This window comes from Hypanus sabinus, chromosome 8, assembly GCF_030144855.1.
Source record: "Hypanus sabinus isolate sHypSab1 chromosome 8, sHypSab1.hap1, whole genome shotgun sequence".
Taxonomy (NCBI): Eukaryota; Metazoa; Chordata; class Chondrichthyes; order Myliobatiformes; family Dasyatidae; genus Hypanus; species Hypanus sabinus.
Genome location: NC_082713.1, coordinates 18,455,695 through 18,481,918, shown reverse-complemented (window position 1 = coordinate 18,481,918; position 26,224 = coordinate 18,455,695). Strand labels below are relative to the sequence as shown.

General features: G+C 45.8%; 1 long non-coding RNA gene across 1 annotated transcript; it reads right to left on the bottom strand.

Annotated features, from left to right (window-relative positions):
• Positions 1-9,633: 9,633 nt before the first annotated feature.
• Positions 9,634-16,612, bottom strand: LOC132397706 (uncharacterized). The gene is made up of 3 exons (XR_009513417.1): positions 16,485-16,612; positions 10,240-10,282; positions 9,634-10,000 (listed from the first exon to the last, which is right to left on the bottom strand). It is a non-coding gene; the product is annotated as an uncharacterized LOC132397706 (long non-coding RNA).
• Between the last annotated feature and the right edge of the window lie 9,612 nt (positions 16,613-26,224).

Sequence of the window (26,224 nt, the reverse complement as noted above, 5' to 3'; positions counted from 1 at the left end):
AAAAAATCACCTGGCACTTGTAATGGCTGCCCGTACACCAACTCAGCCATGGACGACTGCAGGCCCTCTTTTGGAGCAGTTCTGAACCCCAGCAGAACCCACGGGAGATGATCATGCCAACACTCATTGGTCAGGGAAGCCCTTAGAGTAGCCATTAAGGAACGGTGAAACCACTTGCATAGGCCATTGGACTGCGGGGGATACGCTGTGGTGTGATGTAGCCTGGTGCCGAGGTTCTGGGTCACCGCACCCGGAGGTCTGAAATGCTGTCAGAGGAAATATCAGATGGGCTGCCAAACTGAGCAGCCCAGGTGCTGATGAATACCCAATCTGTGTCTGTAACCGTTGTTGATACTAGAGGGATATCCTCTCGCCCACTATGGAGGTGCGTGAAACCATTGGGGGGGGGGGGGGAGAAAGAAGGTCAACAAGGTCTATATTGACATGGTCAAACAGTCACTCTGGGACCTCAAATGTGCCAATGGCACCTGGACATGATGGTTAATTTTTGCCCACTGGCACTCCACACAGGCCGCGCTCCAAACATGCACATCCTTTTGAAGGCCGTGTCACACAAGCTTTAGTGCAACCAGTTTCTGTGAGGCCTTCCGGCCTGGATTCAAAAGACCATGTATGGAGCTAAAAAAAAAAGTCCGCCTTCAGTTTGCAGACATTATGGGGCAAGGGTGGCCCGTTGACTCATTGCACAGGAGAGAAACCCCAGCATCCCTGGACTTACTGTCAGCCAGCTGCAGGCCCTTGACTACTGTTTGGTAAGCCTGAATCTCTGGGCCAGTAACTTGGTCGTCTACTATGCGGCATAGTCAACTCCCATGTGTATGGCCTTGCTGAGAGGCGATGAGCCTCGGCATTATTTTCCAATTGTTTCTCAGTTGTGAGCTCAGATATTCAGGCCAGGTGGTGTTGATGCTGTGCAGGCCAAAGGTCCGATATCTTGGCATGCACGAGGGGTTTGTGGTCAATGAACGCTGTGAAATGGCAATGCTCACAAAGAAAATGAAAATGGCAAACAGCCAGATAGAGACCGAGAAGCTCATGGTCAGATATGCTGAACCTCCTTTTGGGGGGATGGAGCTGCTGGCTGAGGGAGGCTGTCACAGGCCTCTGACCAACTGTCGTGCACAGAACTCACAGCATAGTCAGAAGCATCTGTTGTAATGGCTTTGGGTGCACAGGGGAGTGGCTATGCCAGTAGAGTTGCATTGGAAAGACCTCCTTTGGTGTCATCAAATGCCCTGGTTATGTCCGCTAACTAGTCAAGCACTGATTAGGGGCACTGCCTTCAAGTGCACTGTGCGGAGGAGAATAAGTTCAGCAGATTGCCGAACGAAGCAATGGTAGAAATTCTCCAAACCTAAAACCTAAAGGTGTGGGGGGAGGTAGGAAATAATAGCGGCTACCTTTGATGGGAGGGGTTTCATACCTTCTGCAGAGATGCAGTGGCTGAGGAAGTCAATGGCTGATGACTCAAACTGGCATTTAGCAGGGTTACTGATCAACCCGTGTCGGCTTAAGTGCTCAAAAAGTGCGGAGATGAGAAATGTGTTCGGATTTGGATGCACCTTTGACACATATATCATCCAGGCAAACAAAAAGAAATCTAAGCCTTTTAATACAGAGTCTATCAGTGGTGGTAAAGTGCACTTTTCAGCTCAAATGGCATATGAGATCACTCCGTGGGGTTATCACAGCTGTTTTGTGAATGTCCCCCAAGCACACAGGCACCCAATGGAAGTCTCTAACTAGACTGACTTTGGAAAAAATTCCTTTTGGCTAACCGTGCCGAGAAGTCTTGTATATGTGGGACCGGGTAATGATGGGGGGTGATGACCTCATTAAGATGTCAGTAATTGCCACAAAGGCGGCAACCGCCATTGGACTTGGGAACCGTATAAAGGGACGAAGCCCAGGGTCGATTCGACCAGCGAACAGTTCTGAGTCTGGCAAGCTCGGCCTTCGCGGTTGCCAACTTTTCTGGGTCCAGTCTATGCGTGTGGGCGTGGGCAGGCGGGCCAGTCGTGGGAATGCGGTGCTCGACCCCATGTTTTGTGACTGTCGCGGGGAATGTGGGCTTGGCGAGGTTTGGGAATTCTCCCAGCAGTTGAGTAAACTTGCATGTGGTGGTGTGCGCGTTTGACATAGTCGTTGTGGGGAACTAACGAGGGGAGCAGGGTAATGACCCAAAATCCTTGACATCCACCAGCTGGCGGTTGGTAATGTCAACTAATTGTCCTTGCGCTCACAGGAAATTTGCACTGAGCAGAGGTCTAGCCACTTTAGCCAGGATGAAGCCCAACTGAAGCAGAGCATCACCTGTCGTGTGCCACAAGTCTAGATCCCGCTGCTTTTGGTAGCCTCCAGTGCACCCATGTCACACAGGTAGCATCACCCTGAAAAGACGAACGCAATGAACCGTAGACTATCCTGGCAGCATGGAGGTCACAGACCTCTGATGTCCAGATGCACTGGCACTGTTGATGCTGCAAGGCAGTTGGCGCTCCCTAGTGTTCGTACCAAAATGAGCTTGGTGAAAACACAGACCTGGTGTCGTCTGTTTTGCGGCATTCGTTAGTAGTCTGTTCTGTGTGCTTATGTTGAAGGGCTTGCTGATTGGGTTTACTGAGGCTGGGAAAAGAGGAGGAATTATGCACCGCTGGCTAGCTGAGTGTAGACTATCAGCCATTTTAGAAAGGACTTCACAAGAGTATTAGCAAGGGCTATGTGAACTTGATCAGGCATTTGCTGCATGAAGAGTTCTTTAAAAACAAAACAAGGGTGCTGATTTCCCAGGAGAGAGTATATGGTCCATTAGCTCTGATAGCTTAGCATCACTGAGCCTGGGCAAGGGTCTTGGCCTGTATGAACCATACAATGCCATTTTGCTCCCAAAACTCTGGGCGGTTTTAAAGCGACCACATTGGCTGACGTGTTTAATAACTCTGGAATCATCCTAGAGCTTCAGGGTCGTCATCGTTAAGTTTTTGTGAATCAGAATCAGGTTTATTATCACTGGTAGGTGATGTAAAATTTGTTAGCAGTAGCAATTCAATGCAAAACATAATCTAGCAGAGAAAAAAAGAAAATAATATTAATAATAAATAAAATAATAATAAATAAACATGTAAATCAATTATGTATATTGAATAGGTTTTAAAATGTGCAAAAACTGAAATACTGTATATTAAAAAAAAGTGAGGTAGTGTTCAAATTTTCAATGTCCATTTAGGAATCGGATGGCGGGGGGGGAGAAGCTGTTCCTGAATAGCTAAGTGTGTACCTTCAATCTCCTGTACCTTCTCCCTGATGGTAACAGTGAGAAAAGGGCATTCCCTGGGTGCTGGAGGTCCTTAATAATGGACGCTGCCTTTCTGAGACACTGCTGCCTATAGATGTCCTGGGTACTTTGTAGGCTAGTGCCCAAGATAAACACAGTGGAGGTGTTTTATGTTTAAGAAAAGCCGTAACGTTCACTTATTCCACTCCAGACACTGAACACAAAACACAGTAAAAACTTTACACAATTATATCATCACATCAGTCTGGCCTTTTAAAGTGAAACCCCAACTCAATGTCAGTGGTTGTCAAATGTGTACATTTCCACCAATTAGGTTACCCTCCAAGGGAAGGTTTAGATTGATCTTAGAGTAAGCTATAAGGTCGGAACTGAATGGGCCTGTACTGTGCGTACTATCCTGTGTTCTATCACTTAATTTATGAAACGATTTAGTTCCCCTCCATTCTCCCACCACTCACAAGCACGGTTCCGAAAGATAAGTATTACCAATAATTCATTAGTAGGAATGGCAAAGTTGGTGCAGGTGTTGGCTAAAGTGTGTCATTAAAATGAGGCCCTCTCTTTAAGAAATATGCTGCTATCCTGAAGAAGAATGGACACTTGCAGTTTTCTAGCAAAGGGGTAGCCCCCAGTGAACATCACTGTAACATAAAACATTATTCACACAAAATGCTGGAGGAACTCAACAGGTCATACAACATCACTGGAGGGGAATAAAAAGTCAACATCTTGGGCCAACACCCTCCATAGATGCTGCCTGAGCTGCTGAGTTCCTCCAGCACTTTGTGTGTGTTGTTCTGGATTTCCAGCATCGGCAGATCTCTGTGTTTGTAATCGGAGTAACAGTGGATTCGGCTTTTATCTCTCAATGCCAGGTTTGGCTTGTGCGTTTCCTGCAAATGGCGCTGCATTTCAGCTGCACCGAATGCAACGCACTTTGTCGGTGCAGCGGAGGGAATGGGCTGTGAGGCTTTGTGACATTTGTTGCTTTGTGGCAGCAGAACAATGAAAGACAAAATTTACTATGTCATAAAATGAATAAATAGTGTGAAAGAGGAGTAGTAATCTAGTGATCACGAGTCCATTCATCTTTCAGAAATCTGAAGGCAGGGATGAAGAAGTGGTTACTAAAAATTGAGCATGGGTCTTCAGGCTCCTGCACCTCCTCCCTGATGGTAGTAATGAGAAGAGGGCATGTCCCAGATGGTGAGCGTCCTTGCTGATCGACGGCACCGCCTGTTGAAGATGACCTCAATGGTGGGGAGGCTCGTGTCCCTGATGGAGCTGGTTGAATCTACAACCCTCTGTAGAAGCTGCCTGACCTGCTGAGGTCCTCCAGCATTTGTCATGTGTTTTTCTGGATTTCCAGCTTTCTTCTTCAAAGAGCATGGAACATTAATACACATTACAAGCCCTTCAGCTCATAATATTGTGCCAACCTTTTAACCTACTCTAAGATCAAGCTAACCCTTCCCTCCGACATAGCCCTCCACTTTTCCTTTATCCACGTGCCTATCGAAGAAACTCTTAAATGTCCCGAATGTATCCATTTCTTCCACCACCCTGACAGTGCGTTCCACGCACTCACCACTCTTTGTGTAAGAAACCTATGTCTGACACCCCCCCGCCCCATACTTTCCTCCTCCTACTACTACGTCAACTCAGGCCTAGGGGGCCAGCGTCGGGCATGATGACGGACTCTCCACTCCTCCCTCTCCCTCATCAGTGTGTTCAGTTCATCTGCATTAGCCGTGCCGCTATCTTCTAGGAGCGTGTTGACCATAGTCTTGGGTTCATAGTCCAGGGTTCATCCTCCCATGTGATGACTAGGCTGGCAGGTAGCTCAGGGTGGCGTAGACAGTGCCCCGCTAGTTGCAGTCTTTTTGCCTCGATTTTATTAGGGAGCAATAGGTCGTCATAGAGCTCGACGTTCATCATGTGCCGCTGCCAACTCACGCCAAGAGCCATCCAGAGCATTCGTGTATAGCAACCATCTAGTGACTTTCTCAAGGTCTTGGTGAGTGTCCACGTCTCACATCCGTACGTGAGAATGGACTCTCTGACTGCCATGAAGATCCTCTTTTTGAGCCTCCAGTCAGGTTCGACCTCCAGATTTCCTTCATGTCGTTCACAGCCCTCCACGCCAGCGCCTTCCTTATCTTTATGTCCTTCTCCGAACTCATCATCCTTGACCCGACGTACCTGTAGTCTAAGACTTTCTTAATGGTATCATTCTTTATGGTCTTGAGAGTACCTTCGTCGCAGTTGAATGCCAGGTACTCTGACTTTTTAGCGTTTAGGTGAAGTCCAACGTTATTGCACTCTGTTTCCACTTTGGTCAGTAGCTGCTGTGCTTCCTCCATCTGGTCAGAGAGCAGGACTATGTCATCTGCAAAATCGAGATCTGTGAGCAAAACTGGTCTGACTCTTTTGGTTCATCCTGGTTTTATGGTAAAACCAAGCTCGTCATAATCCTCCTCCCCCCCCCCCCCCGCCCTGCCCCTATCTTTCTCCCTAGACCTCCAGTCCCATGATCCTTTCCCTTCTCCAGCTCTGTATCCCTTTTGCCAATCACCTTTCTGGCTCTCAGCTTCACCCCATCCCCCTCCCCCCCCCCCCCCAGACTTCTCCTATCATTTTGCATTTTCCCCTCCCCCTCCTACTTTCAAATCTCTTACTATCTTTCCTTTCAGTTAGCCCTGACGAAGGGTCACGGCCCAAAACGTCGACAGTGCTTCTCCCCATAGATGCTGCCTGACCTGCTGCGTTCTACCAGCATTTTGTGTGTGTTGCTCGTCATAATCTTTGGTAGCTTGATGTAAAGCGTAATCAAGGATGATTATAAAGATGCAAAGTTCCAGAGTGTCTCCTTGCAGCACACCAGCTAGGAGCTTGTGGTGAACTACATGTGCCTGTCTGGACACGCCCCCTGCTGACTGCTCCTGCGGCTCCTCCCACAGGCCCCTGTGTAAAGGCGATCTGAGGCCTGACGCTCGGCCTCAGTCTCCAGGATGTAGTATGATGGACACTCACTCCTGGTTCCTTCTTCCAGTCAATAAAAGCCGATATCTCGCCTACTTCTCAGAGTGAGTTACTGATGGTGCATCAATTTTATTGACTGGAAATTTTAAAACATGGAACCCGTTTTGCGTCCGGACCGGTTGGATTTGGACCCTCAAGACCCTGAAGCAGCTCTCGCTTTTGAACACTGGCTTGCATGCTTCCAATCATACTTGGCGGAGCTTCGTGCGACTGACCCTGCCGTTATGTACAGAATTCTCCTCTCAAGGGTCACCCCAAAAGTTTACTCCATTATCCAGGACCTGCTGACCTACGAAGGGGCACTGGACGCCTTCAAAAGACAGAACCTGCGGCCGGTGAACACTGTCTACACAAGACATCGTTTAGCTACCCGGCGACAGCGGCCTGGCGAATCGTGCGCTGAGTTTCTCCGAGCACTACAGACACTTGTGACTGCAAGACACTCATGGCAGAACAGCATGCGGAGCTGCTAGTGCGAGACGCCTTTGTGACGGGACTGAGGTCAGTGTACACGCGCCAGCGGCTGCTGGAAAATGCCAACCTTACCTTACGCTCGGTGATCGAGACGGCCAACGCTCTGGAAGCTGCTTTGCATAAACGCCTCTGATTTTGCTCTGGCTGCTACCCTCAATCAGGAAGGCAGGCCAGTAGCATTCTTTTCTCACACCCTCCAAGGCTCCGAAATTCGGCACTCCGCAGTGGAGAAAGAAGCCCAGGCCATAGTGGAGGCTGTTAGGCACTGGAGGCACTATCTTGCTGGCAAAAGGTTCACCTTGCTGACCGACCAGTGCTCGGTTGCGTTCCTGTTCAGCAACCAACAGCGGGGTCCTCCCTGAGGCACTCCACTCTATCCGCTCTCTGCTATGTACGTCCACCAATGCCACCCCTCACGAACGCCTATTCTTTTTTCCCAGGAAGTCTGTCACTGGGACCACCCTACCAGTTTGGCTGACGTCCCCGGGGCCAGTGCTGCTCCGGAAACATGTGAGGAGCAATAAATACTCCCCGCTGGTCAAGAGGGTTCACCTTCTACATGCGAACCCCCAATATGCCTACGTGGTCTTACCTGATGGGTGGGAGGACACGGTCTTGAGCCGCGACCTGGCACCCGCAGGTGCAGCAGACCACTACCCTGAAGACTCTCCGGTAACTATGAACCCTGCACCTGAGGTGACACCGTGCTCACCAGGCCCTACACAGACTCCTCACGACACTTGTATACCGGGCGTTTCGTACGCATATATACCAGGCGCCTTGCACATGCGTGAGGGATCACCGGCGCCTAGTGGGCTGGAACAAGCACAACCTCCGTCCCCTGTGCAATCGCCAATGTCGCCGGCATCCGTGCAATCACAACCAGTGCTACGTAGATCGCAGCGACAGATTCGACCACCTGATAGACTTGACTTGTAAGAAACTTTGCCACATGGGGACTCTTTTAAACAAAGGGGGGGTGAATGTGGTGAACTACGTGTGCCTGTCTGGACGTGCCCCCTGCTGACTGCTCCTGTGGCTCCTCCCACAGACTCCTGTATAAAGGCGATCTGAGGCCTATGCCCTCTCTCAGTCTCCAGGACGTAGTATGATGGTCACTCACTCCTGGTTCCTTCTTCCAGTCAATAAAAGCCGATATCTCGCCTTACGTCTCAGAGTGAGTTACTGATGGTGCATCAGAGCTCGAACACTGCTGTTTCTCCATCTGGTGATACGACTTTTGCCATGGTCTTGGTATAGCTGAACTCTCAGTAGATGGTCTGGCACTCCATAAGCTTTCAGGATCTTCAACATTTTAGCTTGGTGAATGGAGTCAAGTCACCTTAAAATTATGCCCCCCTCATTTCCACCTTGGGGAAAACTCTCTGGTTGTCCACTTGATCTGTGCCTCTTGTCACCTTGTATACCTCTATCAAGTCATTTCACATCTCCTTCACTTCAAAGAGAAAAGCCCCAACTCAGTCAATCTTTCCTCATAAGACACACTCTCTAATCCAGGCCACATCCTGGTAAATGTCCTCTGCTCCCTCTCTAAAACTCCCACAACCAACTACATTCATTTATTTTCTCCCTTTCTCTTTTTCTACTGATTGCCTCACTTTTTCTCTCTCTCTCTCTCTCTCTCTCTCTCTCACACACACACATTCTGTTTCAATTTTTTCTCTCTCTCTCTTTCTTTCACTTGTCTTTCCATTTCTCCCTGTCCTCACTCTGTCCCTTTCTCTCTTCATGACATCAGTGAAGTAGACCCGTGATGTCATGGGGAGTGGGGGTGGGGGTAGCATGGTGCCATACAAGATGCTGTCAGCAGCCTTCCAATAGGGCACGTACATTATAAAACCACGGTGATAAAGACACAAGGCACACATAGGTGTGAAGATATTCCCTTTGATTTGTCCAATGAAGGGTTTTGGACTGAAACGTCAACTTTTCCAGAGATGCTGCCTGGCCTGCTGAGTTTCTCCAGCACTGTTTGTGTTGCCCTTTATAATGTCCTTTCATAAGGCATAGGATGAGAAGTACTAGGTGATCTCTTGGGTTGAGTATGATGTTCTCCTTAAGGGTTGTCTATTGGTGGGTCCTTAGGTGGCTGAAGAGGCTGATCTGGGATCCAACTTTCTGGTGCGTTGGTGGCTGTGGTTAGTGTTCGGGTCTGTTGGTTGTTCAGCCTCTCCTTTCATAGCTGCTGCTTGTCCTTTGTGGCACAGTGGAGGTCACTCTCATTAGTGCAACCCCCTCTCGAACAGAATTCACCAGTGTATCCATCGTGTGCAGTGTCTTCCCAGTTTTCAGATGTAATGTTGGATTTCCTCAGGCTGATTTTGATGTTATTTTTGAAGCACTTCCTTTGCCCACCAGATGCTCCCTGACCTTCCTTCAACTGGGAATAAAGGATCAGTTTGGGGTGACGTGAGTTGGACATCCAGATGACCTGACCTGTTGGTGTTGTTTTATCATGATGGAGATGCAGTTCATGTTGGCCTCCTCCAGTATGCTGGTGTTAGTACCTTTGTCCTTAGGATTATATAGAACATCATTTTGGCTAACAGCTGAATGAAGTGGAGAGCTTGGTTCATCCATCTCACACCGTGTGGACTTCATCAATGTAATCTGACGATGTGGCAGTGCTCAGGGCTGGATTAAGCTCGTTCGAGGCCTGTAGCATATGTTATAAAGGGGCCCTATATTTGAAAAATGCACATAGGTATTAAAACATAAATTATTTACCTGCATAGTAAAGTAATTCAATTTTTTCATTTGCTGTGCAGCCAGATAATACGACAAATGTTTGACACTTCAGTAGTAGTATTGCTTACATGTAGGTATTAATTTCAAATGTCAAAAGTAACAAAACTACAATTAAAAAGTTACATTTTCTAGATGTAGCATGAGCAAATTTGTTGATGATACTGGAAATGTCTATTTCACGCAGAAGTTCATGTTCAATGCTCATTCGAGTGAGATTGATCAATCTGTTTTGACCCATGGTGCTCCTTAGTTCATTTTTAAAATATTCTGTCAACTTTTTTTTTGTGTTTTTGATAACACAAGTTGGTCTCTTCTTTCTTTTTCTTCCTTTGCTTTAGGTTTTGCACTTCCAGAAGCATAGTGACATCCAGTATCTCTGGCTCTATTGCTCATTGCCGTCTGCAATGGAAAAAAATTAATGAAATATACACTTAAAAACAAAAAGTTGATGTTACAAAAGCTAAATCGCAGTATCAACAAAGACTAGTGAACAATAACAGATTTATGTGACTGTTGTGGCTATGAGCGAGTGTGGATCACAAGGACTCAACAACCAACAAGGAATAGTGTTCTGAAAATTATCTGTTTTGTTGATTATTGAAACTCATTTCAATTGGGAAATACAGGTTGAAACTCACAGTCTAATCCAATCTTGTATGTTCCTGAGCTGGTTCAGACTACCTATAATCAGGAAAAAAAATGAGGAATCATGAACTGGGTCACATGAAACTGTTGAGTCGCACATCCCGTGTCGCAGGCTCACCGTGGCCGCACCCTCCAGTGGCGTAACAGCGCACGCTGCAGCGGCCTGGGATCGTGGGAGGTAGCACAAAGGTCACCACGACACAGCGAGGAGCCAGCACACGCCTGCGCACACATACCATGCCAGCGTTGCCTGATCGTCATGAGGATACGGTGAGATGCCGATTTCACCAGACTGCAGCTTGCAAGCATTTAGTGCAGGGCCCTCGAAAATGCGGGGCCCGGAGCATGTGCTGCTTTTGCTACCGGGTTAATCCGGCACTGGCAGCAGTGTATTTCATTTTTACGTTAGTAGTTGCTCTGGGCCCTTCAGATTTGTTGGTCTGCTGTTAGTGTTCATATCAGTGAAGAGTGGCTGTGGCTTTACTCCCTGTGTGATGGCTGAGTCTCCGGCCAGTGGAGTGGGGCATGTGCCAGGAGGTAGATCACTGCCGTGGTAAATGTCAGTCCCAGAGCTCCATGCAAACAAATTCAATCCACTCCAAGATCATTTGTGACAGAGCGTTGGATCATTGCAAGAGCCATGACACAGGAGCAGAGTCATACTGAGAGCTTTACTTGTTGTAAGGGTGTAAAGGATCACAGCACAGCAATGTCACAGGGACAGCATAATACCATCTTTTTTTTTTCCAGGTGTAAGGGTGTAAAATTGTGGGACCAATGCAGGGCATCACCCGCAAATTATATGCTGATACTCTCTTTATCAGATACCTCCTGGACCTGATAGAGTGGCCAGTGAATGTAAGTTCCTGGTCTCTTCTGCTGCTGCAGCCCATCCGTTTCAACGCTTGGTGTGTTGTGCATTCAGAGGTGCTCTTCTGCACACCGCTGTGGTTGTCTGAGTTACTGTCACCTTCCTGTCAGCTTGAACCATTCTCCCCTGACCTCTCTCATTAACAAGGCGCTTTCACCCACAGAACTTCTGCCCACTAGCTGTTCTCTGTAAGCTCTAGAGGCTGTTGTGTTTGAAAATCCCAGGAGATCAGCAGTTTCTGAGATACTCAAACCACCCCATCTGGCACCAACAATTGTTCCACAGACAAAGTCACTTAGACCACATTTCTTCCTCATTACTATTTGGTCTGAACAACAACTGAATCTCTTGACCATGTCTGCATGCTTTTGTTCATTGAGTTGCTACAACATGATTGGCTGATCAGATATTTGCATTAATGAGCAGGTGTACCTAATAATGTAGTCACTGAGTGTATATGTTACAGAAAGTTGGATCACCACAATATCCATGTCACAGGAGCACAGTGATGCTCGGAGCAGTTTTTTCCCATGGTACAAGGGGGGTAAAGTGTGCCTTAGTGATGCTGGGCTTATCTTCCATCTCCCACAATCTGAATGCTGATGACATCTTTATTGGTAAAGAGGAGCATGACTGAAGTGAATGCATCATCCAAATGTCATAATTATACCTATTTCTTTATAGTAATTAATTCCCTTATAATCGAGTGACCTACTTAACGCAGAATTTAATTTCCTTTTACAGTAACATTTACTTAACTGATTTAAGTTATTTCCTCCTGCACCTGGGTCATTTTGAGGGCAAGTTAAATTGTTAGCAAAACTTTTATATCTCCCTTATTTTCCTCTGCTTTCCATGGCCACTGGAATTATGACAGAAGACCAGGAGAACTCCTATGGCATTTCACGGCCAGTGTCAGTAAACCAAGGACTAGCGTGTTTTCAGAACAGAAAGAGAGGGAGGCTATAAAACTGTGTGGCATGGTTTTACTGCTTCTGCAAATGCCCATCCATGCCTCGCATGTGATGAATCGACCTGTGCACCCACTCTTGTGTGAGTGATCGCAGCGGCCATTTTGTGCAGTGAACTAGCCCGTCAGCACACCTGGAGTATTGTGTTCAGTTCTGCTGTACCATTATAGGAAGGATGTGGGAAATTCAGAGAGGGTGCGGAGGAGATTTACCAGCATACTTCCTGGGTTAAAGAGCATGTTTTTATCAGGCTGGCTTGAGTAAGCTAGGGAGTTTCTCTTTGGAATAAAGGGGGATGAAAGATGATTTGATAGAGGTGTACAAGACGATAAGAAGCATAAATCGAGGGACATTTCCCCGAACAGAAATGGTTAATAAAAGAGGGCATAATTTTATGGTGATTGTAGGAAGGTATAGGGAGCATGTCTGAGGTAAATATTTTACATAGAGAATATTAGGTGTGTGGAACACATTGCCAGGGGTGTTGGCAGAGGCAGATATGTTGGGGGCATTTAGGAAACTCTTAGATTGGCACATGGATGAAATAAATGAAGGGCTATATAGGAGGAAATGGTAAGATTGATCTTAGAGTAGGTTAAAAGGTTAGAAGAACATGTGGGCTGAAGGAACTGTACTGTTCTGTAATTGTTCTATGTTTTATGTTAAGTGACAAATGGTCAATTAATCTATTCTTTTGTGGTGAAGGCAGAGGGTGGGATGTTGGCACAGGTACCTTGGGAAAACTTCCCAACCACTTATCTTGTGCCAAGAAATCTTTGCAGGCTGCATAACATCGGATTAATACCTTTCTTAAAGGTCAGTGCCTCTGACGTGGCGGTGTTGTGCTGGGACTGTGGTGTGTGCGTTATAAAAGAAACAGAACACACGGCCAGCAGAAGTAGTGGAAGCTGGTTCGATTTGAACATTTATGAGAAATTTGCCTGTGTACATGGATGGGAGGGGTACGGAGGGCTATAGAGGTCGATGGGACTAGGAAGAAAAATAGTTTGGCATGGACTAGATGGACCAAAGGGCCTGCTTCTGCGCTGTAGAGCTCTATGTCTCTGTGAAAGAACCTTAATGGCAGGCTTCTGTCACCTTTCAGAGAAAGATTCGAGTGTTAGGAATTGTGAATGGTGCTCTATATCTTTAATAGTCACAAGCAGCTCTATAATTGTGGAAAGCTCGAGGCACCGGGACACCATGAACACTGTTGGATTGAGGCAGCATGTGCCATTGATTCTGGAATATCAGCATCCAGGGCGTGGAGGGTTATAATGAGAATAATTGCTGCTCGTGCTCTTTGCACATAATGTCTCACCTCACAGGATGTTGCGTTGTTCCTACCTGTATCGGGCTGCTTGAATACCTGTAGTTGAGCGATGAAAGCTGAAACTTGCACTCTATCAAAAAGCAAAAGGGGAACTCGGTGGGCTTAGCAGTATCTAGGGAGGGAAATGGACCGTCACTATTTCAGGTCGAGACCCCTGACCTGCTGAGTTCCTCCAGCAGTTTGCCTCTTGCTACGGATTACAACGGCCGCAGTCTCATGTGTAACCAGTAATTGATGCCTCTTACTGTTACTCACTTTTCATGAGAACTTAGGGAGAGTTTGTGGTCTATTTATGGCTCTTTTCAAAGTGAACTTGAGTCAAGGTCTTGTGGTGTACAGGTGAAACTTTCAGCTTGAAATAGCTCCCACTGGCCATAGTAAGTGTCCATCTTTTGCAAAACAGGTCATTCAAAGATTCCAAATTCAAAGTTCACCTATTATCAAGGTACTATATATATACAACAAACAATAGTCAATAGACAGTAGATGTAGGAGTAGGCCATTCGGCCCTTCTAGCCAGCACCGCCATTCACTGTGATCATGGCTGATCATACACAATCAGTACCCTGTTCCTGCCCTCTCCCCGTATCCCTTGACCCCGCTATCTGTAAGAGCTCTATCTAACTCTCTCTTGAATGCATCCAGAGACTTGGCCTCCACTGCCTTCTGGGGCAGAGCATTCCACATATCCACCACTCTCTGGCTGAAAAAGTTTTTCCGCATCTCTGTTCTAAGTGGCCTACCCCTTATTCTTAAACTGTGGCCTCTAGTTCTGGATTCGTCCATCAGCGGGATCATGCTTCCTGCTTCCAGTGTGTCCAATCCCTTAATAATCTTATATGTTTCAATCAGATCCCCTCTCATCCTTCTAAATTCCAGTGTATACAAACCCAGTCTCTCCAATCTTTCAACATATGACAGTCCTGCCATTCCGGGAATTAACCTTGTGAACCTATTGTGGTGAACTATGTGCCTGTCTGGACACGCCCCCTTCTGACTGCTCCTGTGGCTCCTCCCACAGGCCCCTGTATAAAGGCGATCGAGGTCTGATCCTCTGCCTCATTCTCCAGGATGTAATATGATGGTCACTCACTGCTGGTTCCTTCTTCAGTCAATAAAAGCCGATATCTTGCCTTACATCTCAGAGTGAGTTATTGATGGTGCATCACCTACGCTGCACTCCCTCAATAGCAAGAATGTCCTTCCTCAAATGTGGAGAATACAGAATACAACTTTGAGATTTGTCCTCCCACAGGCAGCCATGAAACAAAGAAACACCATGGAACCTGTTCAAGAAAACATCAAATATCCAATGCGTGAAATAAGAACAAATTGTGCAAGCGGGTCACGATATCTAGAACTTGTATTTTAAAGACTTGCATACTAACTGACCGTTAAGCCACTGACGTTTAGGGCAGCAAGGAAGGGCCTGCATCTCTGGTGGTGTTCAGGTCTCCCCTCATCGTCTCAGTAGCTTCCTCACAGTTTTCACGACTGTCAGTCATGCAAGTCCCGGGTGGAGACTCAGGAATACCGTCACACTCAGATGTAAAGGAGGACTGGTGGACCACTCTTACTCCGTCCTCTACCCTTTGACCTGTTTGGCATGGGTGACCCTATCAAGAGCCAAAGCATAAAGCCCTGACTCCAGCCAATATAGTCCTCCAGGTCACTCCAAACCCTACGACAAGGTTGTGGTCCTCTTGGAGGAGTATTTTAAAGAAATTAACTTTCTATGGAAACATTGAATTTTACAATGAAATGTATCATTTTGCACCAGTTGAGAATTGTGCTTGAGACTAGTGCCAGCCTTACATCCCCAGACCCTAATCCCATCATGTTTGGAATGTGGGAGGGAACTGGAGCACCCACACAAAACCCAAGTGGCCGTGAGGAGAACGTACCAACTCCTTACAGACAGTGGCGGGAATTGAACCCCAGTTATTGATTGCTGACACTGTAAAGTGATTGTACTAAACAGTGCAGATTCCACTATAGGTGCAACGGAGCCATGAATTGAATATGTATAAAGTTTGGAGATCGTTCATTTTGCAAATAACACTTCAGCGGTGAAGAAGTCATTGGTTTTGCCCTCATGCTAAAGCGATCTGTTTGCTAGCTCTAGTCAAACCAGGAAGACATTTGTAAAGTTGTTTAAGTGGCTGAGTGGTAGAAGTGACTCATCCCAATCTTGATGCGTAATGATGCAAGTTGTGCATTGAGAATCCGATACAGGTGAAACAGTTGCAAACTCTGTTGCAGGTTAGAGGAAGATTCCTAAACACTGAACTACGTATCCAAAATGCTGGAGGAACTCAGCATCATCTAAGGAGGGGAATGAACAGTTAAAGTTTCAGGCCGTGACTCTTTATCAAGCTCCTGATGAAGGGTCTTTGCCCGAAATATTGACTGTTTATTCCTCTCCATAGAAGCTGCCTGGCCTACTGAATTCCTCCAGCTTTTTGTGGGTGTTGTTCTGGATTTTCAGCATGGCAGATTCTCTTGTGGTCCTAAACACTGCTCTGGGTTTGGAGGAGGTATTGTGGGTTGCTTCATGATTGGGGCGTACTCAAGGGAGGCTGCTCTGTGAGAGGAAACTGAATTTTAAGGGGCCGTTTGATGTTGCTTAGTTAAACAACTGAAGGATTAGCAACATCATCCAGCAGTGACTCATGATGTAAACAAACTGCGACTCAACTCTTTGGCATCTTCTGAAAAAGGGGAAAGTACCTGAAGAGGGTGCTGTTATCATTGAGGCAGCTTCCAATGAGTGTAAAGCGTCTGTATGTCATACATAGAACATCACAGCACAGTACAGGCTCTTTGACCCACAATATTATGCCAACCTTTTAACCAAGCCTAAGATCAACCTAATCCCTCCCTCCCACATACCCCTCCATATTTCTTTCATCCACGTGCCTATCTGAAATAACTCTACCACCCTCGGAGTGAATGCCACTCTCTGAATAAAAAACCTACCTCTGATATCCCCCCATACTCTCCTACAATCACATTAAAATTATGCCCCCTCAGATTAGCATTTTAACACCTCTATCAAGTCACCTCACATCTTCCTGTGCTCCAAAGAGAAAAGCCCCAGCTTGCTCAGCCTTCCTTCATAAGGCATGCTCTCTAATCCTGGTAAATCTCCTCCGCATCCTCTCGAAAGTTTCCACATCCTTTCTGTAGTGAGGCAAGCAGAACTGAACACAATACTCCAAGTGTGGTCTTGCCAGGATTTTATAAAGTTGAAGCATTACCTGTGGCTCCTGAACTCAGTCCACTGACTAACGAAGGCCAACACACCATGTGCCTTATTAACCATCTTATCAACTTGCATTGCAACTTTGAGTGATTTATGGACATGGACTCCTTGATCCCTCTGTTCCTCCATACTGCTAAGGATCCTGCCTTTAACCCTGTATTCTGCCTTCTTAGCTAATACGCTTCCTTTAAGTTAAACCATCTTAATGGGTTGCTAATCTACAATATATTGATGCAGAGTATTATTTGTTATTGTTCCTTTCTGCGCCTTGTGGTGCAATGGGCAGCGACCTTGCCGTTTCTTTAGCACTTTTGTTTGCTTTTTTTATGAGGCCGAGTTGCTAGCTTAACACTCCAACACGAATGGAAAGCGTGCAAGGAGCCTGCTGGATTCGGGCCCTGGACCACTCGCCTCGAAGTCCGGTGTGGATGACACTACACTACTGGCCAGCTTGCATAACATCATATGCTTACTCGGCAGTGGATCTTGAATTCAGTCTCCCGGCTAACTACATACAAGGTCACCCAACAACTTTTTAATTGAAAACAAAGTAATCAGAATTTGGTTTAGCATCTCCTGCATAGGTCATGAAAGTTGTTGCTTTGCACCAACGGTATATTGCAATACATAATAAAATCTGTGAATTACAGAGGTATATATTTAAAAAAAGTTTCTCAGCCATTGAGTGTGTGACTTCAGGCTCCTGTACGTCGTCCTTGATGAGAAGAGGGCATGTCCTGGTGATAGGGGGTCCTGAATGATGGATGCTGCCTTTTGAAGGTGTTCTGGAGGCAGTGCCGGCCGAATTTACAATCCTCTGCAGCTTTTTACCGATTCTGTGCAGTGGTCCGTCCCCGACACCAGCCGGTGATGCAACCAGTTAACTGCCCTCCACGCAGAAAATTGCGAGTGTCTGTGGTGACGTGCCAATTCTCCTCAAACTCCCAATGAAATATCACCACTGTCATGCCTCCTTTGTAATTGCAACAACAGAGTAGGCCCTGTGAATCTTTTAAAAAGGGATAAAGGGCATCACACACAATAAATAGGTGATAACCGGGATGGATGGCATGGGCCGTTCATGTTCGGCCAGGAGAGAGTGCCGAAGCGTTTCATGTATCAGCAAGCACTGAAGTAAAGAGACTGTTAATGGATATTGATACCTGTATTACAGTATTTGGCAATGGGTGAGCAGCATTTTAAGCTGCATTGGTCAAATTGAAGGTCAAGGAACCAAAGATAAGTGGCGTTAATGTAGTGGCCCCTTTTCCTCAGAGTGGAAATGGCTGATGCAGGAGGGCATAATTTTAAGGTGACTGGGGGGATGTCAGAGGGAGGCCTTTACACAGAGCAGTGGCTTCGTGGAAAATGCTGCTGGGGTGGTGGTAGAGGCATTAGAGTCATTTAAGAGGCTCTTAGATTGGCACATGGATGAAAGAAAAATGGAGGGTTAAAGGTTCAAGATAACTTTACTATCAAAGTACACATATTCATTTTCTTGCAGGCTACCCAGTAAATGCAAAAAAATCAACAGATGTGTGAAAGGCAACAAAATGTGCAAATACTTAAGAAAAAAAAGCAATATTTATCGAGAACATGAGATGAAGCGTCCTTGAAAGCGAGTCAACTGGTTGTGGGGAAAGTTTGGGGCGAGTGAAGTTATCTCCTCTGGTTTAAGAGCCTGATGGTTGGTGGATAATGACTGTTCCTGATCCCTGCGGCTCCTGTACCTTCTTCCTAATGGAAGCAGTGAGAGGAGAGCATGGCCTGGGTTGTGGGGGACCTTGATGATGGATGCTGCTTTCCTATGACAGTGCTTCATGTGGATGTGCTCAGTGGGCTTTTCCCATGATGGACTAGGCCATATCCATATACTTCTGTAGGTTTCACCATTCAAGGGCATTGGTGTTTCCAGACCAGGCTATCATGCAACCAGTCGGTGTACTCTCCACCACACGTCTACAGAAGTTTGTCAGAGTTTTCGATGTCATGCAGGATCTTCACAAAGTTCTAAGGAAGTAAGTGGCACTGCTGTACATTCTTTGTAATAGCACTTACATGCTGGGTCCATGATGTGGGAGAGAAAGTTCAGATTGATCTTGGAGTTGTTTAAAAGATCGGCCCAACATCATGGGCCAAAAGGCCTGTACTATGCTGTACTATCATAAAGTTTATGTTCTATGGACTGGTTGCCTTTCTTTGAACTTGCTTGTGGGGAGCATCAAGATGATAAGGATGACATGAGGTTCAATATCTGGGTGGTTTGGGAGCAGGACAGCACGATAGCGTAGTGGTTAGCTCAATCATTTTATAGCACCAGTGATAATCGATGGGGTTTGGTTCTCTCCGCTGTGTGTACGGAGATTGTATGTTCTCCTCATGTGGGGTACTCCAGTTTCCTCCCCCATTGGAGTTTTTTGAGGGTGTAACAAGGATGTTAGACAAGGGTAAGCCAGTAGATGTTGTGTACCTAGATTTTCAGAAGGCATTCGATAAGGTGCCACATAGGAGATTGGTGAGTAAAATCAGAGCTCATGGCATTGGGGGCAGGGTTTCAACATGGATAGAAAACTGGTTGGCTGATAGAAAGCAAACGGTAGCAGTGAATGGGTGTTTCTCAGACTGGCTGGAGGTGACTAGTGGGGTACCACAGGGCTCTGTATTGGGACCACAGCTCCTTACAATTTATGTCAATGATTTAGATGAGGGCATTGAAAACTATATCAGCAAGTTTGCTGACGATACTAAACTGGGTGGCAGTGTGACATGCGAAGAGGACGTTAGGAGAATACAGGGAGACTTGGATAGGCTGAGTGAGTGGGCAGATACTTGGCAGATGTCATTCAATGTGAATAAATGTGAAGTTATCCACTTTGGAAGCAGGAACAAGAGGGCAGAGTATTGTCTGAACGGTGTCGAGTTAGGTAAGGGAGAAATGCAAAGAGACCTAGGAGTCCTAGTTCACCAGTCAATGAAGGTGAATGAGCAAGTGCAACAGGCAGTGAAGAGGGCAAATGGAATGTTGGCCTTTGTTACAAGGGGAATTGAATACAAGAGCAAGGATGTTCTTTTGCATTTGTACAGGGCCCTGGTGAGACCACACCTGGGATATTGTGTACAGTTTTGGTCTCCAGGTTTAAGGAAGGGCATTCTGGCAATTGAGGAAGTGCAGCGTAGATTCACTAGGTTGATTCCTGGGATGGCAGGGCTGTCTTACGCAGAGAGATTGGAGAGATTGGGCTTGTACACGCTGGAATTGAGGAGATTGAGAGGGGATCTGATTGAAACGTTTAAGATAATTAAAGGATTTGATAGGATTGAGGCAGGAAATATGTTCCAGATGTTGGGAGAGTCCAGTACCAGAGGGCATGGATTGAGAATAAGAGGTCAGTTATTTAAAACAGAGTTGAGGAAGAGCTTCTTCTCCCAGAGAGTTGTGGAGGTGTGGAATGCACTGCCTTGGAAGACGGTGGAGGCCAATTCTCTGGATGCTTTCAAGAAGGAGCTGGATAGATATCTGATGGATAGGGGAATCAAGGGATATGGGGACAAGGCAGGGACTGGGTATTGATAGTGAATGATCAGCCATGATCTCAGAATGGCGGTGCAGACTGGAGGGGCCGAATGGTCTACTTCTGCACCTATTGTCTATTGTCTATTCCAAAGACGTGTGGTTAGGATTAGTAAGTTGTGATGTACCATGCTGGTGTCAGAGCGTGGTGCCCCTTGCAGGCCGCCCCAGCACAATCACCACTGATTTGATTTGACCTCAATGACATGTTTCACTGAATGTATCGATGTTTTGATGTACAGTACATGTACATGTGTTGGTGCGTGGCCGAGTGGTTAAGGCGTTCGTCTAGTGATCTGGAGGTCGCTAGTTCGAGCCTTGGCTGAGGCTGCGCGTGTGTCCTTGAGCAAGGCACTTAACCACACATTGCTCTGCGATGACACCGGTGCCAAGCTGTATGCGTCCTAATGACCTTCCCTTTCCGGTGGTGTGGAGAGGGGCGACTTGCAGTCTGGGCAACTGCTGGTCTTCCATAAAAAAAAACCTTGCCCAGGCTTTCCAAGGTGCAAATCCATGGTCTATCGAGACTAACAGAGGCCTACAACATGTGACAAATAAAACTAATCTTGATCTTTAGATAGAGTGTGATGTATGTAAGTGAAGCAAAACTCCCTCCTTTGATGGTTGATGGACGAGGAGCCAGTTAGGCTGTTGGAAAATGGTTATCCACAGTAAAGTTAGAATGAGGAGACAGTAAGAAATTGAATGCAAGAAATTGAAATGGTTGTACTTAACAAATTCTCCAACATGATCCGTGATGAAGTTGATATCAGTCAAGGTCTGGAAGCAACATTCACCTGGAGAGTGATGGAGAGTAGTATTAGTAGTGATTGTAGCATTAGTATTACTAGTAATAGTAGTAGTTGTATTAGTTGTAGTAGAACTATATTACTAGTATTAGTAGTAGTTGTATTAGTTGTAAAGTATTAGTAGTAGGAGTTGTTGTAGTATTGGTAATACTAGTAAAAGTAGTTACTGTAGTTGTAGTGGTGATGTGATTACTCAGATTGAGTATGATGTTCTTCTAGGGGGTTGTGTATTGGTGAGTCCTCAGCTGGCTGATCTGGGATCCACATATTCTGGTCCAGTCTTGAGGGTAAGTGGTGTTTGTGGCTGGTGTTTGGGGTCTTTTCGTTGTTCTGTCCCTCCTTCAGCTGCTGCCACTTGTTCCCTGCAGCACAGCAAGGTCACTCTCATTAGGCACAGCTCCGGCTTGAACAGATTTCCTCCACGTGTATCTACCGAGTGCCATGTCTTCCCAGTTTTCAGATGTAATGTTGGATTTCCTCAGGCTGATTTTGATATTATCGCTGAAATGTTTCCTTTGCCCACCAGATGCTCCCTGACCTTCCTGCAACTGGGAGTAAAGGATCTGTTTGGAGAGACGTGTTAGGCATCAGAATGACCTGACTGACCCATCGGAGTTGGTGTTGTTGTATCGTGATGGAGATACTGTTCACGTTGGCTTTCTCCAGTACCCTGGTGGGAGTGCATCTGTGATGGAGAGTGGAGAGGATGCTTCCATTAGGGGGAGAATCTAGAATCCAAGGGCATAGCCTCAGACTAAAGGGACGTCCCTATAAAACTGTTATGAGGAGGAATTCCTTCAACCAGAGGGTAGTAAGTCTGTGGAACATGTTGCCACAGAGGGCTGTGGAGGCCAAGATATTGGGTGTATTTCAGGGTCCTTCTTCACTGGCTTTTGAGTGTGGAGTGGCAAACCGGATTCTGGATGTCCCTCATCGTTCATCCATGTCAATGGCTCTCAAACGTGGAGCATGGAACGAAGGCCTAGACTCTGGCCTGACATCTAGGTTCCCCATATCCCTGTCCTGAAGCCCCAGCCTGACCCTTCACTCCATTCTCTATCGCAAAACCATCCATATCTGGTCCAAATCCAAGCTAATCTGCATCAGTAGATTCACAGGATCAGGAAGACGAATGAGGAGGCCTTATCAGTTCTAATTAATGTAGCCAGAAAGCAGCCATCGCTGTAATCGTCACTCAGCACTTCTGCTCCCAGCTGACCCAGTGGAAAGACGTGGCTTCCCTGAACCCCATCTGCTTTGAACGCATTGCCTACTAACCCCGGCTTCTGTTAGGTGTCTGATTTCCCACTGGCTGTTTTCCACTCACCCAGCAGCAAAGGCAGTTCTGGAGCTCTCTGTTATTGAGATCATTAAGCAGTTTGCAGAACATTGACAGTCTAGCTGGAGTCTGACCTGCCTGTTGCTTCTGGGCCCACTGGTGTATAATTCATTAGCATGTTCTCTGATGCCAATCCAACAACTTCACACCAGAGATTATTACTTTCATCTGAGTCACAGGTGATTTCATTTGCAGAATGCAGCAGCTGCTTGTTGTTCAGGCTTCCAACTTTTGAACCCTAGTTTGAGAAAATGTCCAATTTTTTTCAGCAAGAGGTCTTCCTTCTTCAGATAAAGTGTGGCCCCAATCTGAAAAGGAGGAGGGAATGTTGAGTGTTGGAGGATGGATTTGTTGGGCTTGGCAACCCAAGGGTTAATCCCAAAGAGGAGAATCTCGGAAGTTCAGGTAACATCAATCATTCAAAGTAGATTTATTATCAAAATACATATACGTCATCATATTCTACCCTGAGATTCATAGTAGAACAACAAAATACAATAGAATCAATGAAAAACTGCACACCAACAAAAACAGACAAATAACTAATGTGCAAAAGAAGCCAATCTGTGCAAATACAAAAATCAATAATGGTAATAAATAAGTAAATGAATAATACTGAGAACATGAGTTGTTGATTCCTTGAAAATGAGTCGATTGGTTGTGTTCAGTGATCGGTTCAGCGATGAGGAGAGTGAAGTTATGAGGAGAGTGAGGATGGTTGAGGGGTTATAACTGTTCTTGAACCTGGGGGTGTGGGACCTTTAAGGCTTCTGTATCTCTCTCCCGAAGAGAGCATGGGCTGGATGGTGTGGGTCCTTGCTTTCTTGTGGCAGCGTTCCTTGTTGATGTGTTTATTGGCAGGTAGGGTTTTTCCTGTGATTTATTGGGCTGCATTCACCACATCTTGTAGGCTTCCACTTTTTGTAGGTAATCAGTGGAACTCAAATTAGTATTGGCGTTGGTTTATAATTGTCACGTGTTCCGAGATCCATTGAGCCAAAAGGCCTGTTTCTATACTGTATGGTGAATCAGTACGGTGGAATTGGATTATTGTCATATATACCAAGATACAGTGCTTATGGTTGATACAGATCAAATCATTACACGGTTCATTGAGGTAGAACAAGGTAAAACAGTCATCGTCATCAGTATGTCCCATGTTGTATGACGTGGGTGATCATGGTCTTTCCATGACCATGATTGTTCTTGGCAAATATTTCTACAGAAGTGGTTTGCCATTGCCTTCTTTTGGGCAGTGTCTTTACAAGACAGGTGACCCCAGGCATCCTCTGGCTAAAATTCCTTCCAATAACTTACCCCCTACTGAGGTCAAGTTTGCCAGCCTATGATTCCCTGGCTTCAGTGACAGCTGTTACTCACCGACCATCAGGCACTTGAACTGGCATGGATGCCCTCACTTGCCACAACTCTGACCTGAGTCTGTGACCTAAGGACTCCTTATGACTCATCTTCCCAGTGTTTTGTTTACTTACTTGCACAATTTAAAGATTCTTTACATCAAATCATATCAGCAAGGTTTGTGCTGGTGGGCTTGCAAAACAGCATGGCCACGTCTTACTAACCCTGATACCTACTTCTTTGGACTGTGGGAGGAAAGCAGAGCGCCAGGGGGAGCCCCGCTCAGTCACGGGCAGAGCATACAGACTCCTCACAGAGACTGGCAGGAGTTGAACTCCAATCTTACATCTGGTGCTCTAGATCAAATTGTCTTCCTTTGCGTATTGGTTGTCTGTCAGTCTTTACTTATGTAGAATTTTTGGTAAATTCTATTGTACTTTCTTTATTTTCATGTAAATGCCTGCAAGAAAATGAATTTCAAAGTAGTATATGGTGACATGTATGAATTTTTATAATAATTTTTTTCTTTAATTTAGATGTTGGAATCTGGAGCAACAAGTGATCTGCTGGAGGAACTCGAAAGGTTGAGCAGCGTCTGTGTGAGGAAAAGAATTGTCAATGTTTCTGGTGAAAACCTTGCATCAGTGCTAAAAAATACTGACATTTTCTTTTCTTCCATTGACGCTGCTCGACCCACAGAGTTCCTCCAGCAGGCTGTTTATTGCTGAGATATATTGCTGTTGGTTACATAAGGTATGGAGTCAAGGCAGGTGAAGTTGTAGTGGAGATCAGCATTCATCCAACGGGTTTCAGGACAAGTTCAAGAACCTGAACATATTTCTAATCCTCACAAAGCCGAGGCTATACAAGGCACTTGTCAGTGTGCATGAGGCATAGAAAGCAGTTTTGGACTCCTTATCTAAAGAAGGATGCGCTGGTGTTGGAGAGGGTCCTGAGGAATTTCGCAAGTATGATCGCGGGAATGAAGGTGTTAACGTACGAGGAGTGTTTGATGGCTCTGTGTCTGTGTACACTGGAGATGAGAAGGATTGGGGGACGGGGGAATCTCACTGAAACCCATTGAATGTTGAAAGTCCTAGATACAGTGGATGTGGAGAGGATATTTCCAATAATGGGAAAGTCTCAGACCAGAGGGCACAGACTCAGAATTCTAGGATGTCCCAGAACAGAGATGAGAGGGAATTTCTTTAGCCGGAGGTTGTTGAATCTGTGGAATTCATTGCCACAGATGACTGTGGAGACCAAGTTATTTGATTATTGGGAGTTTGACAGGTTCCTGATTAGTCAGGACTAAAAAGGTTATGGGGAGAAAGCAGCAGAATGGGGTTGTGATGGAAAATGTTGATTGAATGGCAGAGCAGACATGATGGGCCAAATGGCCTAATTGTGCTCCTGTGTCTATTGGTCTAAAGATCAAAGCAAACAACTGAATCTTGGACAGAACTTTACCTGCATGTTGATAATCCCATCAGGTCTAAGTTTTAGGAAAGTTTCCGTTGTGTATCTAATATTTCAGTAGAGTTTGAGTCATATTATAAATGTATTGTTTGATTCAGCATTCTTGGTGTTTAAGTAATTAATAATGAATTATATGTTAAAATATGTGAATTGCATACATCATCGCTACCACATCATATGTGCACGCCTCACTTAAAGTAAGAGAGAACGTGCACAAGTTATCTCCTGGCTCCCTTGTTTTCCTTCAATTAGTTTAATGTTTTGGGACTACAAAACACAGCAGCTTCTGCTCGGAGAAAAATTCATTGTGCGTGATGCGAAGGTTAGCCCGGCAGTTTTTGTTGAGTTGTTTGGCAAAGCAGATACAAAATTTACAATAAGATGGGTGTTGGCTGGAAAGATCTCAAAAACAGATGTTGGTGATTTTAATTCTTTCCTGCCACTTCGTTGATGAATGCTTATACTGTAATGCACTGGTTTCTATGTGGGAGGTTTCATTGCCAAGGTTAAACTTGTCCTTACACGCGCAGTTATTAGCTTGTTCCAGGGCATCTCTGGAAATATTGCCACATTCCTTGGGACCCTTGTCTCAACCTTTGAATGATACTGTCACCTACTATGAGGAGAGATCTATCAGCGTCGGAAAAACAAATGTTAATTGTGCATTACAGAAATGATAGGTGAAAATGCAGAAGGAAGATTTCCATAGGTACCTTCTCTCATTGCTATAGCTCCAAGAGCCAGGTTTAGTAACTATCTGCTTCGACTTTACCACACTACCCTGGGATGGAAAATACAAACAGGTGACCTGGTTGGTGAAAAATGGAGCTGCAATCCCTGCAAAGGTGAGCCCCAGTCTAAGGCTTAACCAGGAAGAAGTCTTAAACAAGTTTAATGTGGAATAACACACACAAAATGCCGGAGGAACTCAGCAGGTCAGGCAGCATCTGTGGAGGGAGGCTCTTCTTCAGGACTGTAATG